Here is a 26,367-nt window from a genome sequence, read left to right on the forward strand (position 1 = left end):
GTGATCTCTTCCCTGGGTTTCCCCCTGCCCTCTGGGCTTGGGCCGGTTTCAGATCGCACCCCAAACTCCCGGGGTGAGCCCCCAGAAGTTCCGCGTACAGCTTAGATCCAACAGGTAGGATGACGCTATACCTCTCTCCCTCCCCACCCTGGCCATAGTCTCATTCTGATGAGAAGCTCTGCCTCCGAGAGACTGAGGTGTTCAGTGGCCCCCGTCACTTTTCCTTGCAGACTTGCTACCGTTTCCCCTCACTGACTCCTCAACCCTGTGACTCCCCTGTGCTGGGTGCTTGCACATGGACTGTTGCCTTTGGAGTTGGCTTTTTATTTCTGCTTCCAGGCTTGGGGGTGAGGAACGGTATTAGCACTGCGGGATTTGGCGTCCCAAAGTTCTCCATTCAAATTCCGGCAGCACTGCCTACTGGCCGTCTGACCCTGGGTGAGTAACTTCACTTTGCTAGACCTTGTTTCCTTCCCCGTAAGAACTAGTCCTCCTCGGGGCGCCTGGGTGGCTCAGTCGTTAAGCATCTGCCTTCGGCTCAGGTCATGATCCCAGGGTCCTGGGATCGAGCCTCACATAGGGCTCCCTGCTCAGCAGGAAGCCTGCTTCTCCCTCTCCCACTCCCCCTGCTTGTGTTCCCTCTCTCGCTGTGTCGCCCTCTGTCAAATAAATAAATAAAATCTTAACAAAAGCATAAAAACTAGTCCTCCTTCACGGGGTTGTGGGGAGGCTCCGATAACCTTATACACGGTGCCAGCTCAATGCAGTTCTCAGTGTGCACTGAGCGCTCAGATGGTAGCACTTGCTATTCCCACTCCTTTTTGGGGTCCACTTGTTCTTTTTTTTTTTTAAAGTTGTATTTAATCTCTACACCCAATGTGGGGCTCGAACTTACAACTCCAAGATCGAGTTGGATGCTCTGCGGACGGAGCCAGCCAGGTGCCCCTGGTCCACTTGATTTAATAAGGATGTCGGAATGTGCTATCCACATAATCATTTTAACATGCTGTCCAAATGCAGTGGGCTAAAAATTATGCTGGAAGCCATACCCTAACTACCTCTGGCTGGCGGTAAATGACCTGTTCACACCCATGGCACACGTGAGCGTGCACTCACCTGGACACGGGCGGGGACCTGCGTCAGGCTCCCCTCGGCCATGTCACACCTGCAGGCATCCCGGGCTTCAGCTGTGGAGTGGTGGAGCAGGTGTTTTCTAGGGCTTCTGCAGGTGCAGTGCCAGAGATGAAGGGTCTTCTAATTAAGCTTCCGGCAATGAAGAGGCCCTCGTTGTCCATCCACAGAGCTGGCTCATTCTAAAGGGAGACCTTTGAGGAAGCAGGAAAGGGCTCAGGCGGGGGTAGAGCCTTCCGACTGGGCAGACCACTATTGCCCAGCAGGACTGTGCTCTGGCAGGTCCCAAAGAGGTTGTCAAAACTCCCTCTGAGCTGGGAGAGGAATACAGGGAACACAGTGTTTCCTGACAACCAACCACTGTGTAGGTCCCATTCCCAGATTCCCTCCTTGGAGCTGGTTCCTATGCTTCCCCTTCTTGTCCACTACCCTTAACCTGGGGATGGGGCTGAGGGAGAGGCTTGGTGAGCACGCCTGCTGTAGTGTCTATCAGCATGTGCTGGCTCATACTGGAAGTCCCCATGTGCCCTCGGATGCTGCCCAGGACCTGTTCAGCGATCGTGCACTGATTAGCAGACCATGTACCGTTTAACTGGGCTGGCTTCCTCAAGTTTGAGTGGGGAAACTCAACACTGGATTTGGTCCTGGATTACTAGTGTTGGTTGGGCTGATGACTTAATGTTTTCTTCCATGCTGAGGGGTCGGGCGGGGCGGGCTTCTGTGCAGAGAACGCTGCAGACAAATTAACCTCATAGGCTGACCTGAAATTGCCTTGGCCACACTGACAGTTATACTGGAGCTGACTACAAAGGCAAAACCTTGTTGCCTTGTGAACCTGGCCCTGTTGCTATGGGAACCAGGGTTCTGCTATCCCTCTAGCTTCTTGGAGTTAGGAAGTGTCCCCTGGGAGCAGAGGGGCCAAGCCAGACAGGGGTGCGGGTAAGGAGGCAGAAAACAGGGGATTTGGGAGGTGAGGTAAGGAGATAGGTTGGGAAAATCCCACTGAAGTGGGGACTGGGTCCCCATTCTTAGCTGGGCTCGGAACCGAGCCCTCAGGAACCCTTCCTTCTAGAAACACTCCCTGCCCTGGGGCTTCAGAGCAGGCAGTGACCGGGGCAGTGTCTTGGTATTCCCTTAGCTGGAATCCTTAAGAGGAAAATCCTAGCAGAATGGGGTCCTGGCTGACTTCCACCCTCACATAAGCCTCTGGCAATGCAGACCTACAGGAGGACTTGAGCCAGTTCTATTCTGACTTGTACTAATTTGGACCTCACTGTGCCCCGTTCCCTTCCATGAGAAATGGCATGAATGATGATAGGACTCTTCCCATTTATCTATAAGGCTCTTGTGGAGGTGAAAATACCTTACAAACTTTGCCACCTTCAGGAGGCTTGGTGACTCTCCACCTCAGGAAACCCTGGTTGGTGGTGACTTCTGCCCCTGCTGTGAATCTGGGTGCCTAATCTGGAGACCCAGGCTGGGCCTGATGCCTCGCTCATTCTGCGCTCCTGTCTCTCCTCCGTATTTTCGTGGGCCAGCTTCCCTGCCCCCACCTAAACTCTCAGCTCGGTCTGAGGGGGGGACCATAGCTGCAGAAATGCATGAGATGGGTTCCCTCCCCCTCCTCGCCACCCCCAGCTCTCCTGCCCTGTGCCCTTTCTGGGCTAGCACCAAAACTGATCCCTAGTAGGAATACAATCATTTTTACTTACATAGATAGCATTTTAAAATCTAACCAATATTTATCATCTCAATATCTCTGGCTTTCATCTGTTTTGAGGAGGCCTCCCAGGAGAGGACCCTGAGACAAGGATTCCAGGGCAGGTGGTGTTTGTACGAGGTGACACCAGGAAGCACCAGGAGGGGAGGGGAAGTGGGTTAGGGAGGGGAGGGAAGGTAGTAAAGGGTGTGTGGTCGGGAAAGTTAGCACCATGGGAACTCTGGGGGCTGGTGTAGAACACACCTCAGTGTTACCCCACCCAGGGAACAAGGGAGCCAGGGTAGACCTCTCTCAATAACCCCCGATGCTGGAGGTCATCGAGAGGTTGTGAGTACTGGTTGACCCCAGAGCTGGACCCAGGTGGGAGGTTCCACATGCCCTCTCCATTCTTGGAATGTATTCTACCTGTCCTTCTCACAGTGGGAGCCGTTTTCAAGGACATAGCCTGGAGGGAGCAATGTGGTGTTGAGACCATCTGGGTGGCATAAGTGATTGAGCCCCATCAAGACCTCTCTGTATACCATTAAGATTCTGGCAGGCAGGTGCTGACCCCGTGGCCACCCAAGATAAGCCTGCTGAGTAAGTGCCCTTGCTTTTTTTTGAACCTGTCACCTACGCACCTGGAGTGGCCTCTTTTCTTGGTCTCTTCCTGCCCTCTGTTTACAGGGGGCCAGTTTAGATTTCATTTGGGGAGCTCCTTAGTTATCAAACCAACAGGTTGAGGGCTCTCAGGGACTTTAAGTCCCTGGATGAGGCTGTAGTTCATAAACGTAACTATCAGAAGCACGTGGTAGTGGTACTGGTGGTGGGGAGTGTGTGTTAAACATTCAGTCCCTGGGTGGCCCAGTTGGTTAAGCGTCTGCCTTTGGCTCAGGTCATGGTCCCAGGGTCCTGGGATCGAGCCCCGTGTTGGGTTCCCTGCTCAGCGGGGAGCCTGCTTCTCACTCTCCACCTATCTTCTACTCAGGCTCTGTCTCACTATTTCAAATAAATAAAATCTTTAAAAAAATTCAGATTCAGACTTCGACTTGGACGAGTTCTAGCTTGGTAGGCATTTTAGCCTAGATGATTTACAAATAGGGCTTACTCAATGCCCAATTCAAACAAAAAATGTTACAAAGCATCTAACTTTAAACAAAATAACTTTCTAGGGAAACTTCCAAGGTAAGTTGGTTTCAAAAAATGTCAATATGTTGACTTTTATCGGTTAGCTTTTACTATGTAACAAAGCACCCAAAACTTCAGTGTCTCAAATCAACAGCTATTTACTTAGCTCACAATTAGCAGGGATGCAAGGCCCAAGTGGGCATTTCTTCTGGTCTCTGCTGGGCTCAGTCCTGTGTCTGGGGTGGTCTGCCTGCCAGGTTGGTGGGGAGCTGGTTAATGCAAAATGACTTCAGCTGGGATGGCTTGTCTTGTTTGACATGGTCTTTCATCTCCCAGCAGTTTCCTCCTGTGGTGTTACCTTAGGGAACTGTGGTCTAACACTGCAACCAGGATACAGGCACTGATCTGGTCAAGATCATTGTTTCCGATTTTTGGTCATTATGAGTAAAACCTCCATAAACACTTGTATATAGATGCTTGTGTGAATGTCAAGCTTTCATTTCTCTTGGATAAGTGCCCAGGAGCATAATACCTGAGTTGTATGGCACTGCCACGTTTAGATTTTTTTTTTTTTAAAGAGAAACTGCTAAATTGTTTTCCAGAGTGGCCAGATCATTTTACATTCCCATCAGCAGTATATGCATGATCCTGTTTCTTTACATCCTCCCTGGAATCTGGTGGTGTCACTTAAAAAAAATTGAGTCATTCCAATAGATGTGTAGTGATATTATTTTAATTTGTTTCCCTAGTGGCTAATAATGTTAAACATCTTTTTATGTGCACCTATATATCTTCTAAGTGAAATGTCTCATGTCCTCTGCCCATTTTCTAATGGTATTGCCTTTTTTCCCTCCTTACTGTCGATTTTGAAAGAATTCTTTATATGTATTTTAGATACCAGTCTCCGATATGTGTTTTGCAAATATTTTCTCCCATTCTCTAACCTGTGTTTTAATCCTCTTCACTTGGTCTTGCACAGAGCAGAAGCATTTAATTTCAATGAAGTCCAGTCTATCAATATTTCGTTTTTATGGATCATGCTTTTGAGGTCAAGTCTAAGAACTCTGCCTACTTGTGGATTCAGAAGATATTCTTCTATAAAAATTTTTTAGCTTTATGTTTTCTGTTAAATAAGTCTGTTCTCCATCTTAAGTTAATTTTCATCTGAGTTGTGAGAATTAGGTCAAGATTCATTTTTCTTTTGTCTATGAATGCTCAATTGCTCCAGAATACTTTGTTGGAAGGCTTTATTTTTTTTCCCATTGAATTGCACTTTGTCAAAAATCAGTTGGGCATATTTGTGTGGGTCTGTTTGGGGCTTCCTTGTTCTAATATTTGATCTGTTTCATTTACCCTTCTGCCAATTCTATACTGTAGTGATGAATGTAACTATATAATATGTCTTGAAATTGCATACGAGTTCATCCCACTTTAGTCTTTTTCAAAATGTTTTAGTTATTATGCCTTTGCATTTTCATATAAATTTTAGAATACTCTTATCTCTATATATACAAAAGGTCTTGATGGGATTTTGATAGTAACTGCATTAAACCTGTATATCAGTTTGAGGACAATTAAGTTTCACTTTTTTTTAAAGATTTATTTATTTGAGAGAGCGAGAATGAGAGAGAGAGAGAGTACATGAGAGGGGGGAGGGCCAGAGGGAGAAGCAGGCTCCTCGCCGAGCAGGGAGCTCAATGCGGGACTCGATCCCGGAACTCCGGGATCATGACCTGAGCCGAAGGCAGTCGCCCAACCAACTGAGCCACCCAGGTGCCCGAGGACAATTAAGTTTTACAGTGTTGAATATTCTAACCCAACATGTGTTTTTCCATTTATTTAGATCTTTGATTTCCTTCACAGAGGTTTGTAGTTTTGTTTTGTTTTTTAAAGATTCTTAGTTTTTATTTATTCATGAGAGACAGAAAGGCAGAGGGAGAGGAAGAAGCACACTCCCCACGGAGCAGGGAGCCCAATGCGGGACTCGATCCCAGGACCCTGGGACCATGACCCGAGCTGAAGGCAGACGCCCAACCGACTGAGCCACCCAGACGCCCCAGGGGTTTGTGGTTTTTATTATACAAGTCCTGTTCATGTTTTTACAATTTTTCCTTCAACTATCAAACATAATTAGAAAGCTCAAGAGAAGGAAAGTCTATTGTAATTACCCACATTCTTCTTTGCTGATGTTCCAAGGTTCCCTTTTTAAATCATTTCATTTCTATTTCTAGAACTTTCCTTAGCTGTTCTTTTTGGGTGGGTCTGCTGGTGAGAAATTCTTAGTTTTCCTTCATCTGAAAAGTCTTGATTTCTCCTTCATTCTTAAAGTATGTTTTCACTGGATAAGACATCTTTCAGAGCTTAAAAGATGTGCCACTTTCTTCTGGCTTCCATTGTTTCTAATGAGAAATCCACCATCATTCAAGTTGTTCAGGATTTGCTCAACTTCTTGAATCTGCACGGTTCTGTCTTTTGCCATATTTGGAAAGTTTTCAGCTGTTATTTCTTTGAGTACTTTTTTGGCCTTGCTCTTTATCCTCTCTTTTCTGGACTCAACACAAATGTTAGATCTTGTGTTAAAGTACCCAAAGTCTCTGAGCCCTCCATTTTTTTTCTCAGCTTATTTGTCTCTCTGTTGTCCAGATTGGATAATTTCTGCTTTTATGCTTTTCAGTCCACTAATTCTTTTTCTTCCTTCTATTCTGTTGAGACCACCTACTGAGTTGTTAAAACTTCAGTTATTTTATTTAGTTCTAAAACCTCCATTTGGTTCATCTTTATTTCTTTTATTTTTTTCCTAAGACTTTTATTTTTCCATTTGTTTCATATCTGTTCATAATTGCTCATAGAAACATTTTTATTATGGTTGCTTTAAAATTCTTTTTGGATAATTCTGGGGTGCCTGGGTGGCTCAGTCAGTAAAGCATCCAACTCTTGATTTCAGCTCAGGTCATGATCTCAGGGTCCTGGGATCGAGCCCTGAGTTGGGCTCCCTGCTCAGCGGGGAGTCGGCTTGAGGATTCTCTCTCTCCATCTGCATTTCCCCCTGCTTGCATATTCACACACACACTCTCTTTAAAAAGAAACAAATAAATCTTAAAATTCTTATTGGATAATTCTTCTACCTCTTATTGTTGGCATCTATCAGTTGTCTTTTTTCATTTAGATACTTGGTTCTTGTTATGATTTACTTTGTATTGAAACCAGGACATTTTGGGTATTAGGAGACTCTGGATCTTCTCTGGATCTTATTTAACTCTGTTTTAGCTGACTTTTTCTGATACCTTTCCATTAAGGGGTGGAGGGATGCTGCCTTATTAATAGTAAGTGGGGGGTCGACATCTAGGTTCCTACTTAGACTTTGTTGACACCTGACTTCTTCTCCAATATTCCTTTGATCATGAAAGTTCCGAGGCCAATCTGGATTTTAAGAGTAAAAGAGTAGACTCTACCTCCTGATGGTAGAGCTTGAGAGTCATTGAAAAAGGACATGGACATGGGGCGGGGGGAATAATTGTGGTCACTTGCTTTAATGATTATGGCTATTAGTAGATACTATTGGGAAGCAGCTACCAAAAGAATGGCTTTGGTTTGGGAATCACTTAAGTTATTTCTTTTGTCAATGACTTCATAGCAGGGACAGTTGTACAATAAATACTTAGTATGTGACAACAAAACCATGTTATCAATTTATAAGAGAATGTTTATTTGTTTTTTTTGCCCTCTGTAGCTGGTAGATCTATGTTGAATTACTATATCTATATTGAATTACTAAAATACAAGTTAAAGAGAAAGATGGCTAGAACATTTCCTGTTTTGTTCCCCCACTGAAAATTATAATCTTAGCTGTCCAGACTCTTTTTATCGACCCTGACTCTCACATGGTATTAGGGACTGCTTCTACATGAGCTTAAATAACCAGGGATGAATACTGATCTTATGTAACCAATGACCAATTTCTGTCTACAGAAGAAAACCAGATTTCTCTAGAAGGTTGTCTTACCAATAGTAGAATAGGTAGGCTCAGTGATTATGTCTCCTAGAATATTGGCTGCAAAGATGAGAGGGGGCCCATCCCTGCAAGATGATAAAAGTAAAGCAGATTGGTAAGAGTTAGATTTTCTAACCAAAGCAGTCTCAAATGGTTCTGGAAGTAAGAGAGATTCTGCACGAATTTTTCACCATTTGAGCTTTTAAATATATTTTATTTTTGAAGGAATGTCATGAGGAGACAGGCAGCAAGAAGACCTGGGTCAGAAGTTGAAGGCATTTGACTTTGTTTTTAAAGAAAACATGAGCCACTGTTTCAGCTTTCAAGTTTCCTTGCATTGGGATCCTCGCTTGGGTCCTGCGACCCGGCTTCCTCACTGTGGCTCTTAGGGGCCCCTGTGATTTTTTTTTCTCTCTCTCTAGGTCTACCTCTCATCCCCTCCCTGTACACATGCACTTCACGAATGTTTTCTTATACCTTGGAATGTTCTTCCCCTACTTGTCTCCTTTGCTAAATATTACTTTGAAGACTCAGTTCATGAGTCACACCCTGATGCAGCCTTACCCATTGTGTAGAATTAACCCCCTTGTTCTTTGCATCCCTCTGATCTTCCATGGTTTCTCATAGAAGATGGTATACATTCCTATTTCATTGCCCATGGCCCCTTTTATAAAGTGAACACTTCTAGGGTAAGGATGGGGTCCTCTCCATGGGCCTAACACAGTGATGGCCACATGATTATCAACTAGCCAGGGATCTCTTGGCCTTGATACGGTTTTTCTCTGTGGCAGATCTGGACCCTCCACTGCACAGCATCTGGGAACTGCTCATTGCAGGTCCTACTCCATCCTGGGCTTCACAGCCAACCTTCCTTCCACCCCAATCTGTGTTCCAAGAGGGGACATGTGCCTTTTAACTTGTAGCAAAGTCCCGCACACATTCTTAATTACATTTTCCAGATCAATTCCTGACAGTGGAATTACTGGTTCAAAGTGTATGTTGAATTTTACAGCTTTTGAAATGTATTGTCAGATTGCCCTCCAGAAAAGTTATTCACTCCTTTCATTTCCTTGAACACTTGCCATCACTCAGTGTTATCATTAAGGGAAAAAAAACTTTTCCAATTTGGTAGGCAAAGCAATGTTCTCTTATTTTTATGCACTAAATTTTCATTAGCAGGATTTCCCAGAGGATCAACAGACATTTATGTATATGCCTTCTCCCCTCCTCCTGATTTTTCCTGGACATCTCAGAGTTCCGTGGGGCAGCTGAAGATTGGGTTTCATACCAAGTTCAGTCTGTGTGTCCAGTTCTGTTTTAACCCTCCACTCAATCACAAATTGTCATGCACTGTTGGAGGGATCTCTTACCCTGTGTTTGTGGTTTTCTTAGGGATACTGGGAATTCCTGCAACCATCATGTACCTAGTCTGCTCTGGGCTGAGTTCTCTTGTCTTGTTTGGTATTAGAAGGAAATTAGAAGTGGCCTCCATAGGTGGTGAACAGAGCAGTAACTGGGAAAACAAGCGAGATCAATATCTAATCCTGTGCAGCCAGCCAACCCTTTCAAAGCCTTATCTGTATTGATTTCTGTGGGCGACACTTCCCTTTCTTGGGTAATCAGTCCCTTTGCTCAGCAGGTGAACCAGTGAGCAGTACTTCCTGCTTTTGTAGGAGCAAGGATGGCTGCTTAACTTTGAGCTGCTGGAGGGAGGGAGACCAGGGTGGTCTCCTGTGGACTAACTTCTGTTCAGTGGCCCGGGTGACATGGATATTTATCTGGTCTCATCCTTGTTCTAGAATGAAAGCTCACAAGTCCCAGGGGGAGGAAGGTATGTCAGAGGGATGTGGCTTAGCAGGAACATGGTGGGCAAAAGTTCAGTAAGTTCAGTGGAAGAGAATGAACTTGATTATGTGCCCACTGGCACTTCCAGTGAAATCAGCATTATGCCTTTCATTCCACAGATGAAGAACGTGGTTCAGGGAAGACCGGTTACTTACCCCAAGTCACACAACTGGTCATGTCAAAATCTGAACCCAGATCTGGAGGACACTAAAGTTACTGCCCAACCCTGTATCCTACACTCTTAATCTGAGGACTTAAAATCTAATGTCATGTCAAAACCTCCCTGGATGAAAATCTTTCAGGGGCATTGACAAGACACCAGCGATTTTTAAGTTTGGGGGAAGGGGACATGTCATCAAATATCTGAAGGACTGTGATAGGAAAGAGAAATTAGATTTTTGTTGTCCCATCAAAGGGCAAAAGTAGGAGGAGAGTGGAATTTACAGGGAGGCAGATAATGCCTTCACAGAAGGAAACGCTTTCTAAGCAGCTGTAGATTTTTTAATTTCAAGTTAATTAACATAGTGTATTATTAGTTTCAGTGGTAGAATTTAGTGATTCATTAGTTGCATGTAACACCCAGTGCTCGTTACATCACGTGCCCTCCTTAATGCCCATCACCCAATTACCCCATCCCCCCACCCACCTCCCCTTCAGCAACCTTCAGTTCCCTAGAGTTAAGAGTCTCTCATGGTTTGCATCCCTCTGTTTTCATCTTATTTTATTTTTCCTTCCTTTCCCTTGTGTTCATGTTTTGTTTCTTAAATTCCACATAGGAGTAAAATCATATGGTATTTGTTTTTCTTTGACTTAATTTAGCTTAGCATAATACCCTCTAGTTCCATCCATGTTGTTGCAAATGGCAAGATTCCATTCTTTTGTTGGCTGAGTAATATTCCATCATCTCACTATCTATCTATATATACGTGTGTGTGTGTGTGTGTGTGTGTGTGTGTGTGTGTGTGTGTACAGGCATAGCTTTTAAACAAAGGAATGGGTGTCCTAAATGCTCCCCTAACATGGAGGCATGTTTTTGCAGAACTCTGTATTTTTGACTATGATGTTCCTTTATCCTGGAGTGCCTGGTGAACATCTACTCATCCTTTAAGATTCAGTGCAAACGTCATCCATCCATCCTCTGTCCGTCCATCCACCCGTCTCTCCAAAAGTATTCACTGAATGCCTACTATGTGCCAGGGAATGTGTTAGAAACTGGGGATCCATGATGGAAACAGACCCAGTCCCTGGACTCATAGAATTTATGTTGTACAGTAAATCTCTCAGTGGCTTTGTAGGACACCTGCCTATGTGGGACCTCTCAGTTAAGCCTCCTCTGTGCTCTCACTTCCAACTGTGTGAGGGTTCCTCTGGCAGCTAGAATCTACTCCACTGGCAAAGCTCAGCAGCCCAGAAGAGCCAGAGAATTAACCCCCTCTGGGAGCACCCCTTAACTGCTACCTAATGGGAGTTTGTATATTAAATACTCGGAATCCCTCATCCCCCAAGTGTGTTCTACATTGACTCCCAGAGTTCCCTACTATGATTAAGATCTAGTTGCCCACTGTGAAACTGGTTGATAATACACCTGACATTGGTTGCCCCCCGCCCCCCTGCCGCCCCGGTCTCACTTTCCCACTTCCCCATTGGAGTTTCCTGAGATCATCTCCTTGCCCTTGCATCTTCTCAGCGTCTACTTCTGGGAAAACATAGATGCTGTTGAGGGGTCATAGTGGTTAGGAGGAAAAGAATCACCTTAGAATAACCATATTGATAGAGGCAGTGGTCATTGCACACAAGGCATGTATGTGGTACAAGATTTTGTGGAGGTGATGATGTATTTGGTATTTCAGTTTAGTTAGAAAATGTGTGTGCACTGATGGTTTTCCTTTTCCCTTGATACCACAAAGAGAGAGCAAGCCCACCCAAAGAGACAAAGGCAGACAGATCAAGGAATCAACATTTACTTTGGTGTCTGGCTGTCTCCTAGAATGTGAGCTCCATGGGGGCAGCGATCGTATTTTCTTCACTGCTGTCATTCATGTACTTGCAAAAGACCTTGATTCAGAACAGGCAGCAGCATCATGGAATTGACTTGTAAATTCAAGTATTCTCTTTATGCGTTGCAATTTCCACCACCATATGTAACAAGAACAACCACTGCAACTACCACCACAAAAATCTGTAGGCAAGTTTTCACGGATGATGCACTGTGGTTGGTGCTCTGTGTACATTCTCTCAGTTATTTTTTTTTTTAAAGATTTTATTTATTTGAGACAGAATGCGAGAGAGAGAGAGAGCACATGAGAGGGGGGAGGGTCAGAGGGAGAAGCAGACTCCCCGCTGAGCAGGGAGCCCGATGCGGGACTCGATCCTGGGACTCCAGGATCATGACCTGAGCCGAAGGCAGTTGCTTAACCAACTGAGCCACCCAGGCGCCCCCATTCTCTCAGTTAATATGGCCACTGTCTCTGTGAGGTGGTTCTTACAGCAGATCCCGGTCATGCCCCATCCTCCTTCCCCGGGGCCCACCCGAATTTGCCTGTAGCTCTGATTCCTGTCAGTAAGACTGCTCTCTACCTTAGGTGCCCAAGGGCTTAGACCTGTCACCATGGAAACTTGGCCTACTCCACATAGAAGAGCCTGAAAGTAGAAGTTAAGATCTCGGGGTGGGGGGCAAGGTTGGCCCTCAGCCAGGGAGAGAGTGGACTCAGCAGATGATCTGCCCCAGCCTTTGACCTGTGGGAAGTTTCTGGGGGGTGCATTTTATGCCATTTGTCAGAGCTCCCCTTGTGGGCTGGAGCTCTCGTGGCCCACAGTGATAACCTTCTCATGAACACATGCTCAGCTGGCTTTCCTCATCTCAGGCTTTCTCCACTTTCCCACCCTTCACGAAATCACCTGCTTCCAAGTCCTTATGTCATGGTCCACTGTGAGGAGGCCAAGCTAAAATAACCATCATTTTACAATGAAGGAAATGGATATTCACAGGGGTCAAGTGGCTTGATCATGGTTGCTGAGTGAATAAGCGGTAGACCCAAGATTCGAACTCCTATGTTTTCTGAATATGATCATTCAGTTCTATGTTGTATCAAAATAGAGACAGCAATTGCATTCAGTCACAGATAGGTTCCCTTCTTCATTCATAAGCACCCACCGTGTGCCAGGCTCTCCCGTGGGTACTAGAAATAGTGAATAGAGGCTGTGTCCAATTCCCAAGCTGATTAGAGTCTAGCAGGGGAGTGTCTTAGTCACTCAGGCTGCTATAACAAAATACCATAGACTTGGGGGGCTTAAACAACAGACCTTTACTTCACACAGTTCTGGAGGCTGGGAAGTCTGAGGCCAGGGTGCTGGCAGATTCCGTTTCTGTTGAAGGCTCCCTTTCTAACTTGCAAATGGCTGCCTTCTCACTATGTGCTCACATGGTCTTTCCTCAGTGCATGTGTGCAGAGACAGCACGAGAGAGAGAGTGCTCTCATGTCTTAAAAGGGCAGAAATATTCCAGTTTAATAACTCAAGACCACAGTGGAAAAGTCAATGATATGATTATTAATCAGCTCTCTAAGAGCAATAACTTGGTAATTGTATTTTGATACATTCATTAAGCATTTAAACCTAATTCTTATACACAGTGGGGCCATAACAAGGCAGTGTTAGTTGGTTCATTTTGTATTCAGTTTCCAAAGATGTTAACCGACATTTAATAGTTTGGTAATTGATCTGTGTCATCCTAAATTATTGGTACAACCTTCAGTGGGGAAAGGGAAAGTATTTCTGGAAGCCCAGTGCACCCTCAGTGTTTAATTTCTGTCCCTTATGGATAGAAATTAGGTCACTCTAAATTGTCACAAACAGTCTAGGGAAATATCTGCACTCTCACCTTTTCATGAAATAGCATCGAAGGTCTCGGGGGGTAGCTCACTGGTCCTCACAACAGCTCTTTTGGTTATTATACAGTATTTGTCATTTTCCTTCTTTCTTGTCTCTGCTCACTGATGTCCCCATCATCACTGACGATGCCCAAAGATAACAGACATCATGGCATCAAAGCCCCACTTGCTGCTGCCCACTGATGCATTGTTGGTGCTTAAACCTGGGGACTGAGGTCATAGAGCCAGAGCCTGCCTCCTCCGGCTGTCAGTGTAGCTGATGACTTGTCCCCTCCATGCCCCTGTCTCTCCCAGGAGTCTTGTCTGCCTGCTCCTGACGGACAAGGGAAGCTCCCACAGGGGGAATGCTTTTCTATTTGAAGAGCAGACTCCACGTGTCTCTTCATCTGTAAGGTGGGGATACTGGTAGGTTCGATCTTAAGGGCTGTATACAGCAGACACTGTGTTCCGCCCACATCTCTCTGGCTCATTTCTGTGCATGTTGGCCTCACTTTTCATAGCCAGCACCTGCATTTCTTTTCCTGGGGGCTCTCTGATGCTGCCAAATACATAAGCATGGCTGCTTGAAATGCCAAGGAATGAAAGTTCCCTGAGAACAGCTTTCAGCTGGTGACCAAAGGGAGTAGGTAGTATAAATACCCCAGCTCCTTCACTCTTGGAATGGGTGGCTGACGTGCCTAATCTAGACAGTACCCTGGAGCTCCCTGCTGATAATGAAATCCAGTTCTGCATGGTGGTAACTGTGACAGCGCATCCTTTTCTGACTTCCGACCTCTCTGTCCCATTTCTCCACCCCCTACCAGTGTTTCTTGCAATCACCTCTTAAATAAACACTTGCACTGGAAATTTTGCCTCCGGTTCTGCTTGCGCAGGAACCCAAAGTAAGACCCAGAGTTGTCATAAAGATCAAATAACCTATGATACGCGCATACCTTGTTGCACAGTGCATGGACATACTTGTCGCCCTGTACATATGCTGTTGAATAAGTATATGGAAATCTTCCGGTTTTATCTGTTACTATTTCTTTGAGCCTAGTTCTGTACTTTTGTGGTTCCTGAATTCAACCTCCCCCTTACCTCACCTTATTTAAGAACAATTTCCATAATTAAATAATTCAGGACCCACTCATTCCTTGTTTTCTACTGATGAAAGTTTGATTTTCAAAAGGCAATGTCCTATGGTTCATGTGAGGGATCTCTAACAGAGACATTAATGCATTTAACCTGGCATGTCCCCCAATTAACGTACAGTGTCCACATCCCAGGAACAGCCGCACTGAAGAAATGACTTTGGGTCATCCCCTCACGTCTGGCCTTGACTCCTATTTGCACAAGGATCCAATCAGCACATGCTTGTTCTGACTGTCTTAGGATGACCGCCACATTGCCATGGGCCTTTAAATGCCTTACAACTGGACTTCGATCTTTTAAGTATGTCATGAGTCCAAATTGATGATCCATAGGCTAACAGTGGGTGGCAGATATATTTTGTTTTGGTGTAAAGAGTGTAATAAAAATTAAGTCAGCCTTTAAAAAGTGGGATTATTTCATTAAACATTTTGATTTATGGCTTCTCTTGAAAATATGGGAACATCTAGTAAACTTGGGCCTGAATTTCCGTGTGGCAACAATCAGCTAGTGTTAAGTAGGCACCGTTTCTTCTCAGTGGGGCATCTGGGTGTAAGCTCTTCAGTCTGCTATGGTCACTACCTACCCCCACACCCCCCTTTCAATTACATTAATTGTCTTCATAGTCCTCCTCCTTGGTGACCATGGCTTCTTGGGGTTGAAAGAGAATAGAACTATTTCTACTCCCCCTATATTTTAAGGCACCCCCCCTGCCAAAAAAAAAAAATCCTACTTGCTAAAACAGGACTGCACATTTCTAGGTCTTAAACGAGGATCACATTAAATGAATTAACACTTAAGCACCCAAAGAATAGAATATAATTGTTCTTCACAACCTAATTACGGAATTAATTCATGGTGCATTACAGGTGGTGGGGCCTGATAATGAGACACAAGATTAAAGCTGTATGATATTTGTCAGTTTGCGACTGGATGTGTAACAGTCAATAGAAGAGAATGCAGAAGTCTGCGTGAGGCCTTTTGGAAATGGCGAGCAGGGGGTGGTGCTGGGAAAAATGGCCCTCTTGTCTTGCCCCATAATAGTTTTTGCTCTAAACATCTGGTTTGCAGTCACTAATTTAATGTCGCTATTCTTTGCCTTTAATTCTGGAATACCTCCCACTCTCCTTGGTCCCTTGGATACATCTGGTATAAAAATCACTTTGGATAGAGTTATTGTTAACTGCCTAAAAAAAGGGGAGGGGTCTCTGAATGTATCTGTTAGAAGATCACATGTTCCTGCTCTTTGGGTGGAAAGATGTTATATGTAATTTTCCCTCTGAGCAGCTGCATCCTGAATAATGCACAAAGGTTTGGTCTAGTCAGGAATGTTAAACACTTGTTTATCTCTCTTTCTGTTCCCCACAGCCACGGGGGATCGAGACAAGAACAAATACTCTGCTTTAGGAAATAAAATCCACTTAGATTAGTGTAAAATTCTTGAACGTCAGGGGGTCTCAGTAAAACTGTATTTTCTGTTTATCCATACCCTTTTTCAACCCTGAACCTGATCCTAAAATATACAATGCTGATGATCTTTAAACACGGTAGTTCTCAGCAAATGCCATTGTGTTCTGGGTAGAAGTGATTGGATCCTGCACACGGATTAGGTATGCCGTGCTGCTCTCTCTCTCAATTTTACATTCCATGGCAATTTGGCTCCCAAATCATGAGCACACTGTCAGATTTAGTGACCTCATTTCTCATCCACGACAGCCTTAATGACACTCAAATATATCATTTACTTTTCCCCCATTCCAAAATATACCAACATTGTATACCATCATTCACCGAACTTGACTTACACGCTATTTTTTTTTTTTTAATCATTGTTGTTCTGTCTAGACAAGGTTGATAATTCAACTGGAACTTATATCCACAGGAACTCAATAATTATCAAATTTGGATGAAATGTGAATTCCCAACTTGGTATTTTCCTATTTTAGTACTGGCCAGTTTTTCTGAAATTGGTGACTTTTATTTTTTTTAAAGATAGGACAGATTTTAGATCCAATTTAACTTTTAATTTATCAGCATACTGTTCAAAGGAAATGAATGTCATTTCCATGTTTGAATTCATTCCTAATATCCTGGAGTGTGGATTTAAACAGTGGGCAAATACAGCACTAATAAAAACAACAATTTTCCCTCAGCTCTGTGCTTGGCTTTAGCTTTGTGAAGGGACCACAGATGTTGCCGGTCTTTGCCTCACATCTGGGTTAGCTGTCCCAAGAACAAGGGCATGAGTGAGGTCCTGTGGTTCTGGGCACATCTCCTGGCAAATTCCATTTCTTCCCCTTCTTTCTCTAGTCTCTCTTTGAACCAAACTCTTGTGTCTTCATTCTCTCTCCTTTATGGGGAGCTTTTCTGTTCCTTCATGCTGCTGCTCTTTTTTTTTTTTTTTTTTAAGATTTAATTTATTTATTTGACAGAGAGGGAGGGAGAGAATATGCACGCAGCAGAGGGAGAGGGAGTAGCAGGCTCCCTGCTTAGCAGGGAGCCTGATGTGGGACTGATCCCAGGATCCCGGGATCACGACCTGAGCCAAAGGCAGATGCTTAACTGATTGAGCCACCCAGGTACTCTGTTCCTTCATGCTTCTTGTGAAAGCACCAAACCATACAGAAAAATAAGCACAGGAAAAAAATCAAATTCCTTTCTAACACTCCCTCTCCCTCTGCACCCCCCTAACTTTTCTCACTAGAGGAAACCATGGTTAGTAATTTTATATGTAAATTCCCAGTCAAAGGACATAGCCTCCATCCCCCTTGCCATGTTCCGTTTAGATGCTGCCAACTCTCAGCAAGTTGGAAAGTGATGCAGATATAAAAGTCAAAAGATCAATTATTTGGTGTGTGGGTAACCAGTCCACTGTTGAGATGATCTAGATCCTGCTTAAATGTATGGTGAATGTTGTTTTATCTTTTTATTTTTTTAAGATTTTTAAAGCTTTTATTTATTTGAGAGAGAGATTGCGAGAGCAGGAACACAAGCAGGGGACGTGGGAGAGGGAGAAGCAGGCTTCCCGCCGAGCAGGGAGCCCGATGCAGGGTTCGATCCCAGGACCCGTGACCTGAGCCGAAGGCAGGTGCTTAACGACTGAGCCACCTAGGTGCCCCCATGTTGTTTTATCTTGAGGGATCCATATGCCTGCCACCACAATTCCAAACTTCTATGTTCCTTTTGGGGCTCTCAGTTACAGTACTGCATTCCTCAAGTCATCCTAACTGAGACACAGTTTAGGGCCAATCAGAGCTCTTGTATGTGATTGACAGATGAATGCTGGGAAAAGAAGACATTTTCATTTTAGACTATGGGCCAAGTAGGGTTGAGGTTGCCAGCCGTCCTCTTTCCCACCATGAAGGAAGAACCTACTGGAGAAAGAAGGCCAAGCCCTGATGGTCAGATGCCAGAACGACTATAGTATTTTGAGTCACATGAGCTAATACATCCCCTTTATTTTAATGTAAGCCAGGGTGAGCTAGATTTTTGTCACTTGCGATTGAAATTGTCCTGATGCATGTGCTAAGTGTGTCATGTTTCTGGCAAACATCTAATAGTGAGAGCTACCCAAATATGTTAATGAGACTGAAGTGTCCACACACAAAAATGTGGCTTTGCGGGTGCAGCTTCTGTATAAAATGGAGCTGTGAAAATAGATAATACACCTGGCAAATCTAATCCATGGTATTATGATAGCACATAGAAACATATCCAGCCCAGAGATGTTCTAGAAATATTCCCTGGAGCTGGGGAAAAATGGGAAGCTCTGTAGAGAAGGTAAAATGGGGCTGCAGGTGAGAGCTAGGTTTACTTTAGTGCAGATCAGGAGAGCTGGAGGATGTGGCATTTTTCACTGTTCAGAAGGCTCTGATTTCTTGCACGGAAAGATTTGGGTAAGATAGGAACAATGTGGGATTAGGGCAGCAGAGAGGAAGCACAGAACAGCATGGGAATACAAGTCTGGGAGAAGACTGCTAAGAGGAGGGACTGGCCAAGGTCACCAGAAGTGTGAGCTATGAAGAAGGTCGACTAGCCGTGAGGTTTTAAAAGCATTTAGTTTGGGAGGAGAGGGAGTGGTGGTTGGCTCAGTCTGTAGGCATTAAGGGTACCTATGTGATTTGGGGATGATTAAGTGCTTATGCCTAAAGTTGTAATCTATTGATCCCATGATCCCTGTCCGTCTATCCATCCATCCATTTTTCCATCTGTCCATCCATCCATCCATCTTCCCAACCATTATCCACCCATTCCCAAACATTTATTGAGCTCCTATCATGTGCCATAGCTTGTATTACTTGTGAAGGAGAAGGATGAGAAGATGTTCTTTTTTTTTTTTTTTTTTTAGTATTTGAGAGAGAGAGAGGGAGAGGGGGAAGCAGACTCCCCGCCGAGCAGGGAGCCCGATGTGGAGTTTGATCCCAGGACCCCAGGATCATGACCTGAGCTGAAGGCAGACGCTTAACCAAAAGAGCCACCCGGGCACCTGGATGAGAAGATATTTTTGTCTTTGGGGTACTTCAGTCTAGGGTGGGAAATAGGTATATAAACAGACCATTGCAACACTGTTTGCTAAGTGTAATAATAAAGGCATTTGCAAAATGCCAAGGGAAGGCATTTTGATTGTAAAGATTAAATGAGATTACATGTGTGAAAAGCACTTTGTGAGCTATTTAAATATTAGTCATGATTATAATCTTCATAACAACTCTAGGAGAAAGGCTTGGATTATTATCCCCTTAAATTTTTTTTGTGTGTCATAAAAGCTGCCTGAGTACTACAAGTTACAAAATAGAGAAAATAAGAACTCACCCACGATTCAGTTGCTTTAATGCTGATATTGTTTTACATTTTGCTAAGTTTCATTAGGGTCTTCTCCCAGAATTTTCTTTTTCCACATAGCAATCATGCTGTATATATCATGATACTGATTTTTCTCGTTAAGGGAAATTACCTACATTTTTCCAGGTCCTTGGGTCACACCCATGGTGGGGGAGTTGACATATCCTGGCTCAGTCCCGGTCCAAATCCCATACTCGTGGTTCCTTGAGTTCCTGGGATGCTCCCAAGAATGGCCCTTTAGGTTCCCTGTCTCCACCATGCTTCTCTCTGCTACTTCAGGCATGGACCTGTGCCTGATAGGCATGTCATTTTCCTCTTTGGTTTCTTGCTGATGAGCAGCTACTCCTTTGTCCTGAGCTCTGTCACCACAGTGAAGGGGAAAGTGGAAAGTCACATTGGTGGACCGGTTTGTGACTACAGTAGCTGCCTGAGTAGGAGGGATATCCGTGCTCACCCCACTTCCTCTTCTTTTATTCTCCCTTATAGCCAATCCTGCCAGGCTTTCATGCCCATTGTACCAGCAGTACAACTCTTTGTCAAGGTGACCAACAACGTTCATGTTTCCAAGTCCAATGGCCAGTTCTCAGCCATCATCTTACTTGACTCCTCAGCAACATATGACACAGTTGATCACTTTTTCCTTTAAAGTGCTTTCTTTACTTAACTACCAGGACCCCACACTCAGGGTAGCTCCTTCTCAATCCCCTTTGCTGGTTCCTCCTCGTCTTCTTGACCACTAATGATTGGGCTGCTCCGGCACTCAACCTGTAGACATTTCTCTACCTATACTCATTACTTAGGTGATTTCACCCATTCTCGTGCTTTTATTTTTATTTAGTTAGTTTTTGTTTTCTTAAAGATTTTATTTTTAAGCAATCTCTACACCCAATATGGGGCTTGAACTTAAAATCCTAAGATCAAGAGTTGCATGCTCTTTCCTTTTCTTTTTAAATGTCTTTTAAAAGATTTTATTTATTTTTTGACAGAGAGAGAGACAGTGAGAGAGGGAACACAGCAGGGGGAGTGGAAGAGGGACAAGCAGGCTTCCCACGGAGCAGGGAGCCCGATGCGGGGCTTGATCCCAGGACCCTGGGATCATGACCCGAGCCGAAGGCAGACGCTTAACGACTGAGCCACCCAGGCACCTCATATGCTCTTTCCAACTGAGCCAGCCAGGCCCTGCCTCACCCATTCTCTTGGTTTTAAATACAGGCTGATGACTCCTAAATTTATCAATCCAACGGTGATCTCTTCTTTGAGCTGCAGACTCCTATATTCAACTGAATGGTCAACATTTTCACTTGGATGTCTAATAGGCATCTCAAATGTTGCTTGACCAAAATCCAGCTTATGGTTTTCTCCTCCCCCAACCTGCTCCTCCTACAGTCTTCCCCATTTTAGTAAGTGACGTCCATTTTTCTAGTTGCTTTGGATAAAAACCTTGGCGTTGTCTTGATGGTCCTTCTTCTATACCCTGCATCTAATCCATCAATAAATCCTGTAGTCTCTCTTTCAAAATGTATCCTGAATCCAACCACTTCGCACTACCTCTGCTTTTATCCCAAGCTAAGCCCTGAGCATCTGTCACTGGGTCATTGCAACAGCCTCTTAACTGGTTTCCCTACTTCAGTCCTTGTCCCTCTGCAGCCTATTTTCAATATGGCAGCTCAGGTGATTACTTTCCAGTTTTTTTTTTTAATAAAGATTTTATTTATTTATTTGACAGCGAGAGAAGGAACACAAGCAGGGGGAGTGGGAAAGTGAGAAAGCAGGCCTCCCTCTGAGCAGGGATCCCGATGTGGGGCTCGATCCCAGAACCCCAGGATCATGACCTGAGCCGAAGGCAGATGCTTAACGACTGAGCCACCCAGGCGATCCCCCCCCCCTTTTTTTTTTTATATTTAGGGAGAGAGAGTGCACACGCAGGATATGGAGGGGGGTAGGGGGAGAGGGAAAGAAGCTCAACTAGACTCCCTGCTGAGTTTGGAGCCTGACCTGGGGCTTGATATCATGATCCTGAGATGATGACTTGAGGCAAAACCAAAAGTCAGACGCTTAACTGACTGAGCCATACAGAGCCCTGACTACTTTCCCTTTTAAATTTTTTAATTTTTTAATTGTTATGTTAATCACCATATATTACATCATTAGTTTTTGATGTAGTGTTCCATGATTCATTGTCTGTGCATAACACCCAGTGCTCCACGCAGAACGTGCCCTCCTTAATACCCATCACCAGGCTAACCCATCCCCCTACCCCCCTCCCCTCTAGAACCCTCAGTTTGTTTTTCAGAGTCCATCGTCTCTCATGGTTCGTCTCCCCCTCCGACTTACTCCCCTTCATTCTTCCCCTCCTGCTATCTTCTTTTTCTTTTTTCTTAACATATGTTGCATTATTTGTGGCAGAAGTACAGATCTGTGATTCAACAGTCTTGCACAATTCACAGCGCTCACCATAGCACATAGCCTCCCCAATGCCTATCACCCAGCCACCCCATCCCTCCCACCCCCCACCACTCCAGCAACTCTCAGTTTGTTTCCTGAGATGAAGAAATCCTCATATCAGTGAGGTCATATGATACATGTCTTTCTCTGATTGACTTGTTTCACTCAGCATAACACCCTCCAGTTCCATCCATGTCATTGCAAATGGCAAGATCTCATTCCTTTTGATGGCTGCATAATATTCCATTGTGTATATATACCACTTCTTCTTTATCCATTCATCTGTCGATGGACATCTTGGCTCTTTCCACAGTTTGGCTATTGTGGACATTGCTGCTATAAACATTGGGGGGCACGTACCCCTTCGGATCCCTAATTTGTATCTTTGTGGTAAATACCCAGTAGTGCAATTGCTGGATCGAATGGTAGCTCTATTTTCAACTGTTTGAGGAACCTCCATACTGTTTTCCAGAGGGGTTGCACCAGCTTGCATTCCCACCAACAGTGTAAGAGGGTTCCCCTTTCTCCACATCCCCGCCAACATCTCTTGTTTCCTGACTTGTTAATTTTAGCCATTCTGACGGGTGTGAGGTGGTATCTCACTGAGGTTTTGATTTGGATTTCCCTGATGCCGAGCGATGTGGAGTACTTTTTCATGTGTCTGTTGGCCATTTGGATGTCTTCTTTGGAAAACTGTTCATGTCTTCTGCCCATTTCCTGATTGGATTATTTGTTCTTTGGGTGTTGAGTTTGATAAGTTCTTTATAGATTTTGGATACTAGCCCTTTATCTGATATGTCCTTTGCAAATATTTTCTCCCATTCTGTCGGTTGTCTTTTGGTTTTGTGGACTGTTTCTTTTGCTGTGCAAAAGCTTTTTATCTTGATGAAATCCCAATAGTTCATTTTTGCCCTGGTTTCCTTTGCCTTTGGCGATGTTTTAGGAAGAAGTTGCTGTGGCTGAGGTCGAAGAGGTTGCTACCTGTGTTCTCCTTTAGGATTTGGATGGGCTCCTGTCTCACGTTTAGGTCTTTCAACCATTTGGAGTCTATTTTTGTGTGTGGTGTAAGGAAATGGTCCAGTTTCATTCTTCTGCATGTGGCTGTCCAATTTTCACAACACCATTTGTTGAAGAGACTGTCTTTTTGCCATTGGACATTCTTTCCTGCTTTGTCAAAGATGAGTTGACCATAGAGTGGAGGGTCCATTTCTGGGCTCTCAATTCTGTTCCATTGATCTATGTGTCTGTTTTTGTGCCAGTACCATACTGTCTTGATGATGACAGCTTTGTAATAGAGCTGGAAGTCCGGAATTGTGATGCCGCCAGCTTTGCTTTTCTTTTTCAAGATTCCTCTGGCTATTCGGGGTCTCTTCTGGTCCCATACAAATTTTAGGATTATTTGTTCCGTTTCTTTGAAAAAAGTGGATAGTATTTTGATGGGGATTGCATTGAATGTGTAGATTGCTCTAGGTAGCATTGACATATTCACAATATGGTTCTCCCAATCCATGAGCATGGACTGTTTTTCCATTTCTTTGTGTCTTCTTCAATTTCTTTCCTGAGTATTTTATAGTTTTCTGAGTACAGATCCTTTGCCTCTTTGGTTAAATTTATTCCTAGGTATCTTATGGTTTTGGGTGCAATTGTAAATGGGATTGACTCCTTCATTTGTCTCTCTTCTGTCTTGTTGTTGGTGTATAGGAATGCCACTGATTTCTGTGCATTGATTTTCTATCCTGCTACTTGACTGAATTCCTGTATGAGTTCTAGCAGTTTTGGGGTGGAGTCTTTTGGGTTTTCCACATACAGTATCATACCATCTGCAAAGAGTGAGAGTTTGACTTCCTCTTTGGCGATTTGGATGTCTTTGATTTCTTTTTGTTGTCTGATTGCTGTGGCTAGGACTTCTAATACTATGTTGAATAGCAGCGGTGAGAGTGGACATCCCTGCCGTGTTCCTGACCTTAGGGGAAAAACTCTCAGCTTTTCCCCATTGAGAATGATATTCGCTGTAGGTTTTTCATAGATGGCTTTTATGATATTGAGGTATGTACCCTCTATCCCTATACTCTGAAGAGTTTTGATCAAGAAAGGATGCTGTACTTTGTCAAATGCTTTTTCTGCATCTATTGAGAGGATCATATGATTCTTGTTCTTTCTTTTGTTAATGTATTGTATCACGTTGATTGATTTGCGGATGTTGAACCATCCTTGCAGCCCAGGGATAAATCCCACTTGGTCGTAGTGAATAATCCTTTTTATGTACTGTTGGATCCTATTGGCTAGTATTTTGGTGAGAATTTTTGCATCCATGTTCATCAAGGATTTTGGTCTGTAATTCTCCTTTTTGATGGGGTCTTTGTCTGGTTTTGGGATCAAGGTAATGGTGGCCTCATAAAATGAGTTTGGAAGTTTTCCTTCCATTTCTGTTTTTTGGAACAGTTTCAGGAGAATAGGTATTAATTCTTCTTGAAATGTCTGATAGAATTCCCCTGGGAAGCCACCTGGCCCTGGGCTTTTGTTTCTTGGGAGATTTTTGATGACTGCTTTAATTTCCTTAGTGGCTGTAGGTCTGTTCAGGTTTTCTATTTCTTCCTGGTTCAATTTTGGTAGTTGATACATCTCTAGGAATGCATCCATTTCTTCCAGGTTATCTAATTTGTTGGCATAGAGTTGCTCATCATATGTTCTTATAATTGTTTCTATTTCTTTGGTGTTGGTTGTGATCTCTCCTCTTTCATTCATGATTTTGTTGATTTGGGTCATTTCTCTTTTCTTTTTGATCAGTCTGGCCAGGGGCTTATCAATCTTGTTAATTCTTTCAAAGAACCAACTCCTAGGGCACGTGGGTGGCTCAGTTGTTAAGTGTCTGCCTTCGGCTCAGGTCATGGTCTCAAGGGCCTGGGATCGAGTCCCACATTGGGCTCCCTGCTCTGCGTGAGGCCTACTTCTCGCTCTCCCACTCCCCCTGCTTGTGTTCCTGCTCTCGCTGTATCTCTCTGTGTCAAATAAATAAATAAAATCTTTAAAAAAAAAAAAAGGAACCAGCTCCTAGTTTTGTTGATCTATTCTACTGTTCTTTTGGTATCTATTTCATTGATTTCTGCTCTGATCTTTATTATTTGTCTTCTCCTCCTGGGTTTAGGCTTTATTTGCTGTTCTTTCTCCAGCTCCTTTAGGTGTTTGTTTGTGTATTTGAGACGTTTCTTGTTTCTTGAGAAAGGCTTGTATTGCTACATACTTTCCTCTCAGGACCGCCTTTGCTACGTCCTAAAGATTTTGAACAGTTGTGTTTTCACTTTTATTTGTTTCCATGAATTTTTAAAATTCTTCTTTAATTTCCTGGTTGACCCATTCATTCTTTAGTAGGATGCTCTTTAGCCTCCATGTATCTGAATTTTTTTCTGACTTCTTGTGATTGAGTTCTAGTTTCAAGGCATTGTGGTCTGAAAATATGCAGGGAATGATCCCAGTCTTTTGGTACCAGTTGAGACCTGATTTGTGACCTAGGATATCATCTCTTCTGGAGAATGTTCCATGGGCACTAGAGAAGAATGTGTATTCTGTTGCTGTGGGAGGGAATGTTCTGAATATGTCTGTGAAGTCCATTTGGTCCAGTTTGTCATTTAAAGTCTTTATTTCCTTGTTGATCTTTTGCTTAGATGATCTGTCCATTTCAGTGAGGGGGTGTTAAAGTCCCTTACTATTATTGTACTATTGTCGATGTGTTTCTTTGCTTTTTTTATTAATTGGCTTATATAATTGGCTGCTCCCATGTTAGGGGCTTAGATATTTATAATTTTTAGATCTTCCTGTTGGATAGACCCTTTAAGTAGGATATAGTGTCCTTCTTCATCTGTTATTATATTCTTTGGTTTAAAATCTAATTTGTCTAAGATTTGCCACCCCAGCTTTCTTTTGATGTCCATTAGCATGGTAAATGATTTTCCACCCCTTCACTTTCAATCTGGAGGTGCCTTTTGGTCTAAAATGAGTCTCTTGCAGGCAGCATATTTATGGGTCTTGTTCTTTTTTATTTTTTTAAAGATTTTATTTATTTATTTGACAGAGAACTATAGAGCACAAGTAGGCAGGGCAGCAGGCCGAGGAAGAAGGAGAAGCAGGCTCTCTGCTAAGCAGGGAGCCTGAAGCGGGGCTCGAACTCAGGACCTTGGGATCATGAACTGAGCCAGAGGCAGACACGTAACCGACTGAGCTGCTCAGGTGCCCAAATGGGTCTTTTTTTAATCCAATCTGATACTCTTTGT

Source organism: Zalophus californianus, chromosome 8, assembly GCF_009762305.2.
Source record: "Zalophus californianus isolate mZalCal1 chromosome 8, mZalCal1.pri.v2, whole genome shotgun sequence".
In the NCBI taxonomy this organism is placed as follows: Eukaryota; Metazoa; Chordata; class Mammalia; order Carnivora; family Otariidae; genus Zalophus; species Zalophus californianus.